General features: G+C 33.9%; 1 protein-coding gene and 1 long non-coding RNA gene across 2 annotated transcripts in view; one reads left to right on the top strand and one right to left on the bottom strand.

Moving 5' to 3' along the window:
* LOC124437480 overlaps positions 1–1652 on the top strand; it is a 70837-nt gene extending 69185 nt beyond the window's left edge. Inside the window, exons 14-15 of the mRNA XM_046987448.1 lie at positions 689–807; positions 1016–1652. The gene's annotated coding sequence lies outside the window, so the exon portion shown is untranslated. The remainder of the gene's footprint in view (positions 1–688; positions 808–1015) is intronic.
* A 7386-nt stretch (positions 1653–9038) lies between these two features.
* On the bottom strand, positions 9039–9805 carry LOC124437487. Its single transcript, XR_006945725.1, has 2 exons — positions 9698–9805; positions 9039–9356 (listed from the first exon to the last, which is right to left on the bottom strand). It is a non-coding gene; the product is annotated as an uncharacterized LOC124437487 (long non-coding RNA).
* Between the last annotated feature and the right edge of the window lie 3182 nt (positions 9806–12987).

Below are 12987 nucleotides of genomic sequence, written 5' to 3'. Positions count from 1 at the left end.
ACGGTTGTTTCATTTTGTGCAGCACATTTATTTAAAATTGGTTGTACAGGTGATAAAATAAAGTTTCTAAAGAAATCCGAATTCAATCGTCAGAATGTCACTTTGAAACTTTTTCTTAAATTTTCGTTTGCATCGTAAACACGACAATAGCCTGTAATATTTTAAGGTTACTACAGAAGGTGAGCGTTTTTTTATTTCATTGTCATTCTTTCGTTGTTATTTGCATTCACTCACCGTCATTACAAAATAATTGATTAAACGTTATGCAATTTTATGTAAAAAAAACAACACTCCATGCAATTTCGAAGCAATTTACCTACGCAGTTACTTAATTATTTGACTGACTACGTTTCGTGCAACGCAGTTGAATTTAGGAGTTATGTACGTACAGTTAAAAAAGTAAACTACGATAGTGCTAACCGTGATTAAATAACTGTTGTCAATACAGTCGGTTAACATCGAAAAATTTACATTGAAAGACCAAACATGCAGGCCAGCCAGCCTCGTACGCAGGCGCTTCACATGGCGTGCGTGGGCATCGCGCATTTGCATGGCTGTAACAAGCCGATTACGTGTTGAAGCTCCCACGCGATTCTCCCATTTTTTGTTCGCGCGTGTCGTCCCGCGCAAGCACGCACGCCGTTTGACAATCAATCATTCAATTTATAAAATATGAAATACCTTATAGGAAAACAAGCCAAGCGCCTGGTTACGATGCTGCAGGCCAGCTACGCCACTGGAGTGGAGGTACTTGAATAAACATGGAGCAAAGTATTGTCAAGGCACATTCTAAAAGTACTTACGTGGGTATGTAAAATGCAATTTCATTTCCTTTCAGTATTGGGTTGAAGATAGATTTGTCATTCAAAGTCTTCGTTAATGAAAGAGTCAACTAAGAAAAATAAACAAAAGCTCTTTAATAACTAACACTTAATTCATACCAGTTCAATCATGACCCATAACACTTTAGATTTTGTGATGAAGTAAGATTTCAAAATATAATTTTCGTCTTTAGTTTGAATGATGTCAACTTTTCAAGAAGATGTTCATACTGTCGAAAAATGCTGAAAATAAAAGATTTTTCTTGAGAAAGTGAGAAATGAGAAAAACAAACTATTGCGTTAAGGTGTCGGAGGTAAGGAGTTAGCATATGAATGATCACGGGAATGTGTAAATGAACAAAGGAATGAGAATTGAAGAAGAGAAAAGTGTGTGAGTGAACGAGGGATTGTGTGAAAGAAAGTTGGAGTTTGTGATTGAACTAGGGAAGAAATGGAGGAGGAGAATGAGGGAGGGAGGGAGGATCTAACCTCAAGAAATGAGTCACTGGCATCAAGAAATGAGCTTAATGTATTAAAACAGATATGGGAAGATTTCAATAATGCTTTATTTGATAGAAAACTTTACAGACGTTTCTGCATTGCTCTTCATGTATGTTATAAAAAAAACTTGATTAAGCATTATATCTAAGTTAGATTTAATGGCTTATTTATTCGTCGTGATAAATGTTGTAGTTCTCCTTTTATCTACATCACTATGTGCAGCCACGGGAAGCTTTTACAATAAAAAATATTGGCTACAGACTCCCCTTCATGCATCGGTATGATATAATGAACCCAAAAACAATGTGATGAATAAAAATGATAAGTTGACCATGCCTATCTTGAATGTCATGATGAAATGAAGAGGGAATGGAGGGAATGGAAGGAGGAATGGAAGGAATGGAGGAATGGAATGGAATGGAATGGAATGGAAGGAATGGAATGGAATGGAATGGAGGAATGGAGGGTTCAGTGGAATGGAATGGAATGGAATGGAAGGATGGGTGAGACAAAAGGAAGGAATGGATAAGAGACAAAAAGAAATGATTGAGCATGAAAATCAGTAATAAACAGGGAGATAAGGGAATGAGCAAGGGAGACGAGTATGAGTGGGTGACGTTGGTTTCGAGTATGTGTGTGTACGATACTGGGAAAGGTGAGTAAGGTGATAAGAGTTGAGGATAACATATATTTTACAAGAGAAAACACCTAAATATTTTAATGTCCAAAACCTGTTGTAATTCTTGTTGCTATGGAACTCAAATGCATGACGTGAATTTATTCAACTCTAAAGTGAATGGTTTGAACACGGGAGTATCGTTAGTCCCCAACTATTCCATGCTAGGACGATAGTTTTTAACATCAACAATGTTCTTCAGCAACATTGCTGTCAAACGATACGGCCATGATTTCTTTATTGTCTGGATGAAATCGAAACACTTTAGTCAAAAAATGCAATGGTCATTCATTTGTGGCATTAACAAACATGGGCAAAATCAGAGTCATTGCAAAAATCAAAAAACGACACCGTCACAGTGTCACAATCTACACTGAATGACTAAGACACGATTAATACGTGAAATACTTCACCCTTTATGCCATGGCCAGAATCTTGCAGTGAACGATAAGGATAAAAAATAAAATCTTAGGAAGGCATGGATGATTAGAAATTACAAAAATTTTTGGAAAAACATTTTTGAAAGTTTCTTTGTTATAAATATGGTAGCTGTTGTTTCATTTAACTTATTCATCATCATCACATTCCAAATTTGAATCATACTGGAAAACCAAGAATTTCTTCAAAAGAGGTGATAAAGCATTACCATGGGAGAGATACGACACCACAATACAATTCCACGAATCGGAATGCCTTGTTTGTGAGTTTGGTTGCTGGTCGACTAACAAAGTGAATCGACAAAGAAATATTTTGAGAAAATCGGATAGTGAAGGTAATTAACCACGAAACATTTTGTACAATATTCCATTATGGGTCACAAGGAATGATCCAGAAGAGACAAAACATGATACTTTCTCCTTGTCTATGAAATGTTCCATGTACTAAATGTACCAATTCGTTGGTTAAACTACAAACAGCAGTCGTAAATACTGCTGTTTGTAGTTTATATATCTATATTATATGATTTGATATTGTCAGATGATATGAGTTGAACAACCAAATACGTACTGTGATTGAATCATAGTATTGAAAAATATTGAAAGTTTTTCATTTTGAGGATAGAATGGACTTTGGTCAGTTCACTGAGTTTTTAGGCATCAGTAGCCATTTTTGCAGTGGCCATGATGACTGTGGGCATAAATGATATTAAATGCAGTAGAAACGCAACAAACGACAATTCAGCAACAAATTCGATTTAACTTTCTAAAGTTTAAAAATAAACGATGGTTGAAATGCAAAATTAAGTGGTTGGGGATTGGGTTAAGGTATATGGTAGAGACTAATGGTTATGTTCAAAACTTTTAAAGCAAATTTTTTCAAATTTACAGTCATCAGATTCAGTGCACCAGTGTCGCACCATTAACTTAAAACTCGTCCACCGCAATAAATTTTTCAAAATTTTTATGTGACTAGAGCAGAATAAATTTTCATATATATTTTAATGGACACATTGTTAAAGATAATAACGTAAGAACGTAATTACGTTTTAACGATGTCATTATTTATTTCTGGGGAATAGTAAGACCCGATTACAAGCTTCATGGGGACTAAAGGCCCCCAGTCAACTCCCCCATCCCTTTTCTATGGATGCAATACTAACGAGTTTATATGATTTTAACTGAAACAAATGTAGTCAATGAGTTATAAATAAAATACAATAGAGCTCTTGCATGACGTCTTTATAACGCAAAATTCGTGTACGCCATTATTGGCAAATCTTTTGCCTTATAATGTATCAATCTAAATAATATATTTATGTCTATATTATTTGCACTTTGCCTGATTTTACCACAAAATTTACAGTAATTTAAGCATGAAGTAAACAGATGAAGTCATGATTACAATGCTAAAGTACTCTGTTTGAAATACTGAAAAACTATTTAAATGTGCCACACTATAATCTTGTAGCTCTTTGTCAAGATTGAGCACATGCTGTTTTGGTGGAAATTAGAATTCCAGAAATATAGGTTAAACGCTGTAAATCTTGGGTTATGAGTCTGTCCATTCAAACAAATAAATGTTTAAAATCGTGGCCAGAGATTTGCCAGGCGGAAAGCGAATTTTCAATAAGAACATAACAGCCCAACATAATACTTTTAAAAAAGCCATCACAATAATAAAATAGAGAAGGATTTATTAATTACGTTTCTGTCTTTAACTTAAGACATCTTCACAGATTAATGTTAATATATATACACGAGGTTTTAAATACGCTATTGCTGTATAATATGGGGTGTTAAATTACATGTGAGAGGATAGGAAGTTTGATGACGGGAATTCATGGAGAAATGGCGGTATATTGAAGAAGGAAGGGGGATTGAGCTGTTTGGGTGTTAAGAGGGCTTGCTATAAGTAGCTTTCTGAACGGCGTTGTAATTGTCAATGAGGAAGAGTCATTAAAATCGGCAGGGTGGAGATGTATTTCTTTTATATGAGAAAGAACTGCAGATGGTGGTGGGATATGAAGGCTTCTGTTATAGAGAGATTCTCGGCAGTTCTGATATTCTGTGCAATTGACGGTGATTTGATCACATACGATGCAGAGCAGCATCGACACTAAATGATATACAACACCAGATCTCAGGAGTTTAAGAACCCTATCCTAAAAGGAAAAAGAAAGAGGAGAGATGCCTAAAGAACGAAAGATGTAAAGCGAACGTTTGATAATGAGGAAAGGCAACATCTGGATATGAGGAAAGGTAACTGATATGAGCAGAATCTTGGCCAAAGATTCTGCCTGGCAAATCTCTGGCCATGATTTTAAAGTTAAACGCCATACAAAAAACGGAGCACCTGAAGTGTTCAGGAAATTCTGTCTCGAACCTGCTTGGAAAAGCCAAACTGACCTAGAGTTCCCTTATTACGTAAGAAGCGCTGATAATACCAAGATTCCTATGGTTTAAGGTTGCTAATCGCAGATTGCGATCCTCCAGCCTATCGACAATGTCAACACAAATTGTTACAAGAAGAAGCTAAACAGCATCGCTTCGATACGAGTATCACTACCATCGTTACGACCGCACATTCCAGACTGGCATCTTGTTTCAAACCTTGACTTCTATCTTACCCAAACATGTTACTGATCGTGGTGAACTCTAAAAACTAAGCCACTAAATAAATGCACCTAAGACTGTAAGATATTTCTTCTGCCTTTAGCACTGGTGATTAACACAAACCCAATCAACCTTGATGACGTGGAGCTAATTCTCAATCAATTTCATCACCCAAAATGAAAAGAAATCCCTGAAGGGGTCTTGAACTTTTGCTGTTCCACCCAAGCAAACTAAACTCGTGCACTTTTCACCATTTGAGAAATTTTGGCACCGCCTTCAACAAGAACCCGTCCACACAATTTCTGGCTTTTTCTTCTGACCCAATTAAAGCTAAACTTAAAGGACATAGCTTACTTCCGGGTTTTCGCAGTTACAGCCAATCGAATGCCTATACACGAGAATGAACTAAACGCTAAGTAAATGATCTGAGAAAATGATAACAGCATTGTCATCCTGAAAACTGGATAGGCAACGGAGTTGTTATTCTGAATAAAACGACTACAACAAAAGATGATGGAAATTTAACGGACAAATGGAACTGAACTTCTATATGATATCAAAATTACATGAAACGCGAGAACTGGGCGAAGACGTTGTTGAGAAAACTAAAAGGTGAAAATGTATAAATGAAAAACATACAACGAGCTTTTATCCCACTGGTACACGTATCGGTATTCTTTATGGACTCCCTAAATTCATAACCTCCATCCCCTATAAGACCAATCTTATCTTAGCATTGACCATCATCCCAAGCTGCCTTACCCTTTATTCCTTTCCTTACACCAACCTCCAATTAACCCCATACTGCACAAGGACTTTTTCTTTTGTCCAAGATCTGTGCGTCACATCGCTAATAACGTTGCAGATGGCGAGCTTTTGATGTTAAATCATTATTCACCAACATCCCAGGATGAAACAATCGCCATACAACTAATCACAATTTCTCCACAACACGTCCTTTCTTAAAGGCCTTGGACTGTTTCACACCACTCAACTTCTCTCCCCTTCCTCGTCAAAACTGTCATTTCCTTCTTTTAACGGCCAAGTTTATCAACAGATTGATGGTGTGTATTATGGGCAGCCTCCAGGCCCATTATTTTAGAAAATATTTATGGCCTCATTGAAAAATTCATGGCTTCAAGGGCAACTGTCCTCCACTTAAACCCTTTCTTATCAACGTTACGTTCATGATTGCTTTCTACCTTCCGATCAATATTGACTCAAGAATTCTTTCTTACCTATCTCAAACTACCAACATCCTAATATCACCTTTACATCTGAACTAGAAAAGACAACACATGCCCCTTTCTGGACGTAAAAAATAACCTGCCTAAACGGTAAGTTCTCCACCTCCGTATCGTAAACCCACTTTCACTGGTCTCTACCAATTCCTATAGTTTCATTCCCATTCACAATACAACGCTCTTGATCTTCTTTACTTCACAGAATTTTCAACTCCTGCTCCAGCTATGAACACTTCTCTATACTGAACTAGAATTTGTTAGAAAATTGTTCACACCTTAAACAACTTCCCATTCTATACATATTTGACAATCATGTTCACCGCTTCCTCAACAACACATTTGAACCTGCAAGATCTTTATTCACACTCGTTCTAAGAAAATCATACTTGTCCTTTCACTGGCTCTGTTACACTGTCTTCAGATTCGTAACCTAAATCACTGACTTGCAATGCTGCTTTCCTCATATCAACGTTCGCTTTATTCTTTCGTTCTTTCCATATGTCTCTATCTCCTCTTTCTTTCCTTTTAAGGATAGGGGTTCCCAAGTCCTGAGATCTGGTGTTGTATACCCATTTAAGTGTCGATGCTGTTCTGCATCGTGGGCCAAACCACGCTAAGCATATCACCAGGAATATTGAACACTTAAATTCCTCTCAATAGGTGCTTCCTTATGTCCACCACCATCTGCAGTTCTTTTTCATATAAGAAATACATCTCACCTCTGCCGATTTTAATGATTTCTCACCTCTCTCTTCCTCCTGGACAATTATGACCTTAAGGATTCATGAAAGCCTTCTATATCCAAACTTAAACCCCTTAACACCCTAGGCAACCCAATCCCCCTTTCACCTCTTAATATGCAATTCTCACTTAATATCATCTCAACTTCCCACTCCCTACATTTAATTTAACACCCATATTATATGCTTGTATCTAAAACCTTCGTGTATATATATTAATCTTATTATCTGAAGATGTCTTAAGTTAAAGATGAAACTTAATTCATTAAATCTCTATTTTATTATTGTGGGATGGCTTTTTAAAAGTATTATGTTGGGCTATGTTCATATAATAAAATATTTAAATATACCCGACAAACAACTGCAAACTTGCAATGTGACTCAAGTTATGTAATTGTTTGTACATACAGTGTGTCGTTTGAATTTTTAAAAACTGTAATTGATAATTTTTAGAAAGGCTTCAAAAACAGAAAATTGAATGACTTTAGTAGAAAGACTTTGGTTTTATCATAACTAAAACAATGCAAATCTCCTTAATATAATTGTATGCAAATATATCACAAAAATTGTCTTTGTCTTCGTTTCATAAAACGTTCAAGAAATGAAATGTATAAAGGGATAATAATATGTTATATTTTATTGTCCTTCAATGGCGTTATTACTTTATTTCAATTTCTGAAGTTTATTGCGAGATAATTAAAAATAAAAAACACTTTGGGAATACTTTTTGCGCAAGCAAAATATCTTTACTGTTATAATCAATAAATCTAAAAAACAATTTACTCACCTATGCCGTATGTCTCTGCCTCATAATGCTTTTAGAAAAAACAAGCTTCTTCAATGACAAAGGCTCTAAAGAGTCAAGATGTTTGAGTGTGTGATATGGCATATGATCATAAGTAATGTGAAGAAATTATGAGACCTGTACTCAATAATTATAAAACTTTATTTAGAACTTTATTTATGAACACTATTAATTGTTTCTAGACTTCCCTTGGTTTGCAGCAACTATCGTAGTATTAACAACTTATAGAAATTTTTCTATTTTTCAACACTACAAATACTTGAGATTTGCAATGAAATACATTGCTACATACACTTCATACTGCTTTAATTCAGTTCATCATTTATATAGTATATTAAAATGAGTTTTTTATGATGAATACTGGCAAAAAAACGTAACCAAATGTCAATGCATATAATGTTTTACTGCCTCCAGGGATTACTTATGTTAACCGATTGTCGCTTGTCAATCTTCAGGAAAAGTAAACCAGATTTATATTGACATAACCATAATGATTATAAAGTTTAGCCCTAAACAAGTTCTTTTAAACATCCCCATAACCAGAAGATTCTAAAGTGAACAGATTTTAGAATCAACATTGCAAAAATAAACTTGTTAGCAACGTCTCTGAGGCAAACACGTTCGGTATGATATTGAGTTATTTATGATTGAAAACATCGATTTATTTAACATGTATCTATATGTCCTGGTGGACATTTGCATTTGCAAAAAATCTTTAAAAGAAACTTCAGAAACATTAGCAGGAGTTTTTAAACTTGTTTTCGCACTAATTCTGCAAGGACAGTATGCTGGCCAAAAGATAGGAAATTGATACAAACAAACAAAAACAAAGAACACATTTCCGTCGCTGTTACAATCTATCAAATAATTTGATTAAAATGTTCTTTAGGTAGAACTATGATTCTTGTATTGCTACAAGAAAGACCATAAATTGATATGAAGAAAGGTGCTTTTTTACACGCAAAAAATCAGTTGACAATTCAATTAATTTTATAAAAATATGAATACTGGCTGTTACACTGTAAGGTCAAATATATATTCTTTAAACATGCTTAAATAATTAGCAAATTAATTTATATAATAATGGTTAAAGTTTATATCTAATGTAAGTGTGTTTACAATTCTCACTTTCAAAGCTTCACTAAGAGATTTTGCACTTCCATCACCTATATTGTTATGATAAAGAGACAATTCAGTCAGTTTACAATTCTCACTTTTCAAAGCTTCACTAAGATATTTTGCACCTCCATCACTTATATTGTTATGAGAAAGAGACAATTTACTAAGATTACAATTCTCACTATTCAAAGCTTCACTAAGAGATTTTGCACCTTCATCACCTATCTTGTTATGAGAAAGAGACAGTTTAGTAAGCTTACAATTCTCACTTTTCAAAGCTTCACTATAAGATTTTGCACCTTCATCACCTATATTGTTGTGAGAAAGATCCAATCCAGTAAGCTTACAATTTCACTTTCAAAGCTTCACTAAGAGATTTTGCACCTCCATCACCTATCTTGTTATGAAAGAGACAATTCAGTAAGTTTACAATTCTCACTTTCAAAGCTTCACTAAGAGATTTTGCACCTTCATCACCTATATTGTTAATATAAAAGATACAATTCTAGTGTTTACCTCACTTTTCAAAGCTTCACTAAGAGATTTTGCACCTTCATCACCAATATTGTTAATATAAAGATACAATTTACTAAGTTTACAATTCTCACTTTTCAAAGCTTCAGTAAGAGATTTTGCACTTTCATCACCTATATTGTTCCCATCAAGAAACAATTCAGTAAGTTTACAATTCTCACTTTTCAAAGCTTCACGAAGACATTTTGCACCTTCATCACCTACCTTGATATGAGAAAGAGACAATTTAGTAAGCTCACAATTCTCACTTTTCAAAGCTTCACTAAGAGATTTTGCACCTTCATCACCTATCTTGTTATAAGAAGTATCCAATTCAGTAAGTTTACAATTCTCACTTTTCAAACCTTCGCTAAGATATTTTGCACCTTCATCACCTATCTTGTTATGAGAGACAATTCAGTGTTTACAATTCTCACTTTCAAAGCTTCACTAAGAGATTTTGCACCTTCATCACCTATTTTGTTATAAGAGATCCAATTCAGTAAGTTTACAATTCTCACTTTCAAAGCTTCACTAAGAGATTTTGCACCTCCATCACCTATATTGTTAAGAGAGAAGAGATCAATTTAGTAAGTTTACAATTTCACTTTTCAAAGCTTCACTAAGAGATTTTGCACCTTCATCTATATTGTTATTATAGAAGAGATAATTCAGTAAGTTTACAATTCTCACTTTTCAAAGCTTCACTAAGAGATTTTGAACTCCTTTAGCTGCTATTTTAGTATCAATAATGTCCAATTTGATAAGTTTACAATTCTCATTTTTCAAAGCTTCACTAAAAGATTTAGCCTCTTCAAAGTTACATAGTTTTTAAGAAAATAGAATTCAGTATTTACAATTCTCACTTTTAAAGTTTACTAAGAGATTTTGCATTTTCATTATTAGTTTGTGAAAGGAACGTCAATTTAGTAAGTTTACAATTTCACTTTTAAAGCTTCACTAAAATATTTTGCACTATATCACCTATATTGTTGCCATAAATCTTCAATTTAGTAAGTTTACAATTCTCATATTTCAAAGCTTCACTAAGAATTTGCACCTTCATCTTTAAGTTTATTAAAAGAAGATCCAATTCAGTAAGTTTACAATTCTCACTTTTAAAGCTTCACTAAGATACTTTGCACCTTCAGCTGCTATATATTGTTATCTTCAAGAGACAATTCAGTAAGTTTACAATTCTCATTTTCAAAGCTTCTTCACTAAGAGATTTTGCACCTCTTCACCTATATTGTTATAATCAAGAGACAATTTAGTAAGTTTACAATTCTTACTTCTTTTAAAGTTTCACTAAGATACTTTGCACCTCCAGCTGCTATTTCGTTACGACTAAGAGACAATTCAGTAAGTTTACAATTTTCACTTTTTAAAGCTTCACTAAGATGTTTTGATATATTTTTAACAGAACAGGAGTTGATTTTCAAAGAAAATACATTGCATGCTGTTGCATTTGTCAAATATTTTGACAATCTGACAACGCTATGATTTTCAGGAAATTGGCATGAAAAAAACTCGAGTTCTGTTAATTGTCGGCATTCAGAGAGAAATTCGAAGAAGGCGTTTGAGTCAAGAGGCGTGAAAGAAACGTTATCAATGGATATTGTTTCAGAAAAATTATTCGACTTGCAAATTGATCTCATCTCATCGTCGTCTTGTAATTCGTATAAGCACTTCATTCCAAGAAAACCAAGTACTTTATTACCCTCAGAGAAAAATAAATGTGAGATCCAACTTTCTAACCTGTAATTATAAAAATATTGTATTGTGAAATTTTTAAAAGTTTGGTTTAATTTGTTAAAAATGATAAAGCCTTTTAGAAAAGTTTTTTGAAATAAGAAGATTTTGTAAAACAACTATGGTAACTATAGCTAGCTATAATCTTTTAGTAGCAAATTAAAATAAATCAGATAATGCACACAAGGTTTACCAAAGCCAAGTGCAAATTAATATTACATGAAAGTAAAAACTCCTTGCTGCTTGTCAGAACAACCAGTTCAGTAGCGTTGGCAGCGTGAAAGTTGACTGGAAGAGATTAGAGGGGTCAAAATTCATTTACGCATGTTTTAGTTAGTTAATTCACCAAAAACTTTCATTAAAAAACAAATTATATCTGTATATCATGTATGTACTAAAATGGGCCTCACAGCGCCACGGAGCAAGTTTATAAGAAGCAAAATATTTGTAATTTTACTTTAACAGTAGAACCTGTATTAAGCGGCACCGTATTAAGCTGTCACCCTGTGTTAAGCGGTTATATGGCAAAGTTTCCTGGTAAATATTTATTTAAAGTGACCTTTATTAAACGTTCATCTCTATTAAACGGACGCGGTCACCTTTTCCAATGTGTTTCTATTTTTTGTTTTTGCACTTGTATTAAACGGTCAGGTTAAGTAGAAAGTAACCCATAATAAAATATATAATTAAATATTTGTTGGAACATATCACTTATATTGTATACATGTCTTTATATTGTATTTATCTTCCATAAAATGACTCAAAAGATCCAACAGTATTTTCTGTTTGTGCGGACAAATACACCAGCAATTTAATGTTTCTTACGTCCGTTCAGCCATTGACAAGAAAACGTATCTCCAAAAAAGGGATATAGGCACGGAATATATAAGCTATAAACACCTTCTCTGTTGACACACGCTTGCCAATGATTATTATTTAGCAGTTTGAGCCGTGACATTTTTTTGTATACTATTTTTAATTTCTAGTTGAAACTAAGAAAAAAAGTGCTTTATATAGCGTTGTTAATTGGCATGTTAACGAACAATACCGATTGGTCAACTTTAGTTTGTTAAATATTACATGTAGCCCGTCTGGTGACTTTCCTAAAGAACTATAACAAGCGGTCAACCTGTATTAAACGGTCACACGAGAAATCCCCATATGTGAACACTTAAAACAGGTTCTACTGTATATAGATGTAAAAGAGATTATTTGTCATAAAATTATAGCTACTTTTATCTGGATCGTTTTTGCAGGAATCTCTATACACACAAAACTTTTTACGACGTTTGTCTCTCTTTCAAAAGCCTTTTTTTTTGTTTGAAACTCATTTTCGAAATATGTGCCTTTAATATAGATTTTGAAAAGTACCCCCGTATATGAAATTATCTTTTTAGGTTTGTGTTTGGGCCTCTTTATTCTTAGAGAAATGATGACATGACGAATATATGAACAAAAACGTGCTGTTAACAATCGTGAACAATAACTTTAATCTCAAATTCAAACTCAACTGAAAGAGCAATAACAAAATAACATAATAGCAACCATATTGTTGATATCATGGTATTGTTGATCCTGAAGTTTGTAAATTGCAATTACGATGTTAAAATGTTCTAGTATATATTACAGCATGTCCAATATCTTTTCACAAAGATAAATGCTACCATAATGCATAAGCCTAGTTTGCATATAGTTGTAATTGTTGTAATTAGATGTGATATTTACCCATAAGTACAAAGATCCTTCCCTGTTCTCAACGCCGA

This window comes from Xenia sp. Carnegie-2017, unplaced genomic scaffold (assembly GCF_021976095.1).
Source record: "Xenia sp. Carnegie-2017 unplaced genomic scaffold, XeniaSp_v1 HiC_scaffold_16, whole genome shotgun sequence".
In the NCBI taxonomy this organism is placed as follows: Eukaryota; Metazoa; Cnidaria; class Anthozoa; order Malacalcyonacea; family Xeniidae; genus Xenia; species Xenia sp. Carnegie-2017.
The sequence above is the reverse complement of the archived record's forward strand: the minus strand, read 5'-3'. Positions and strand labels throughout refer to the sequence as shown.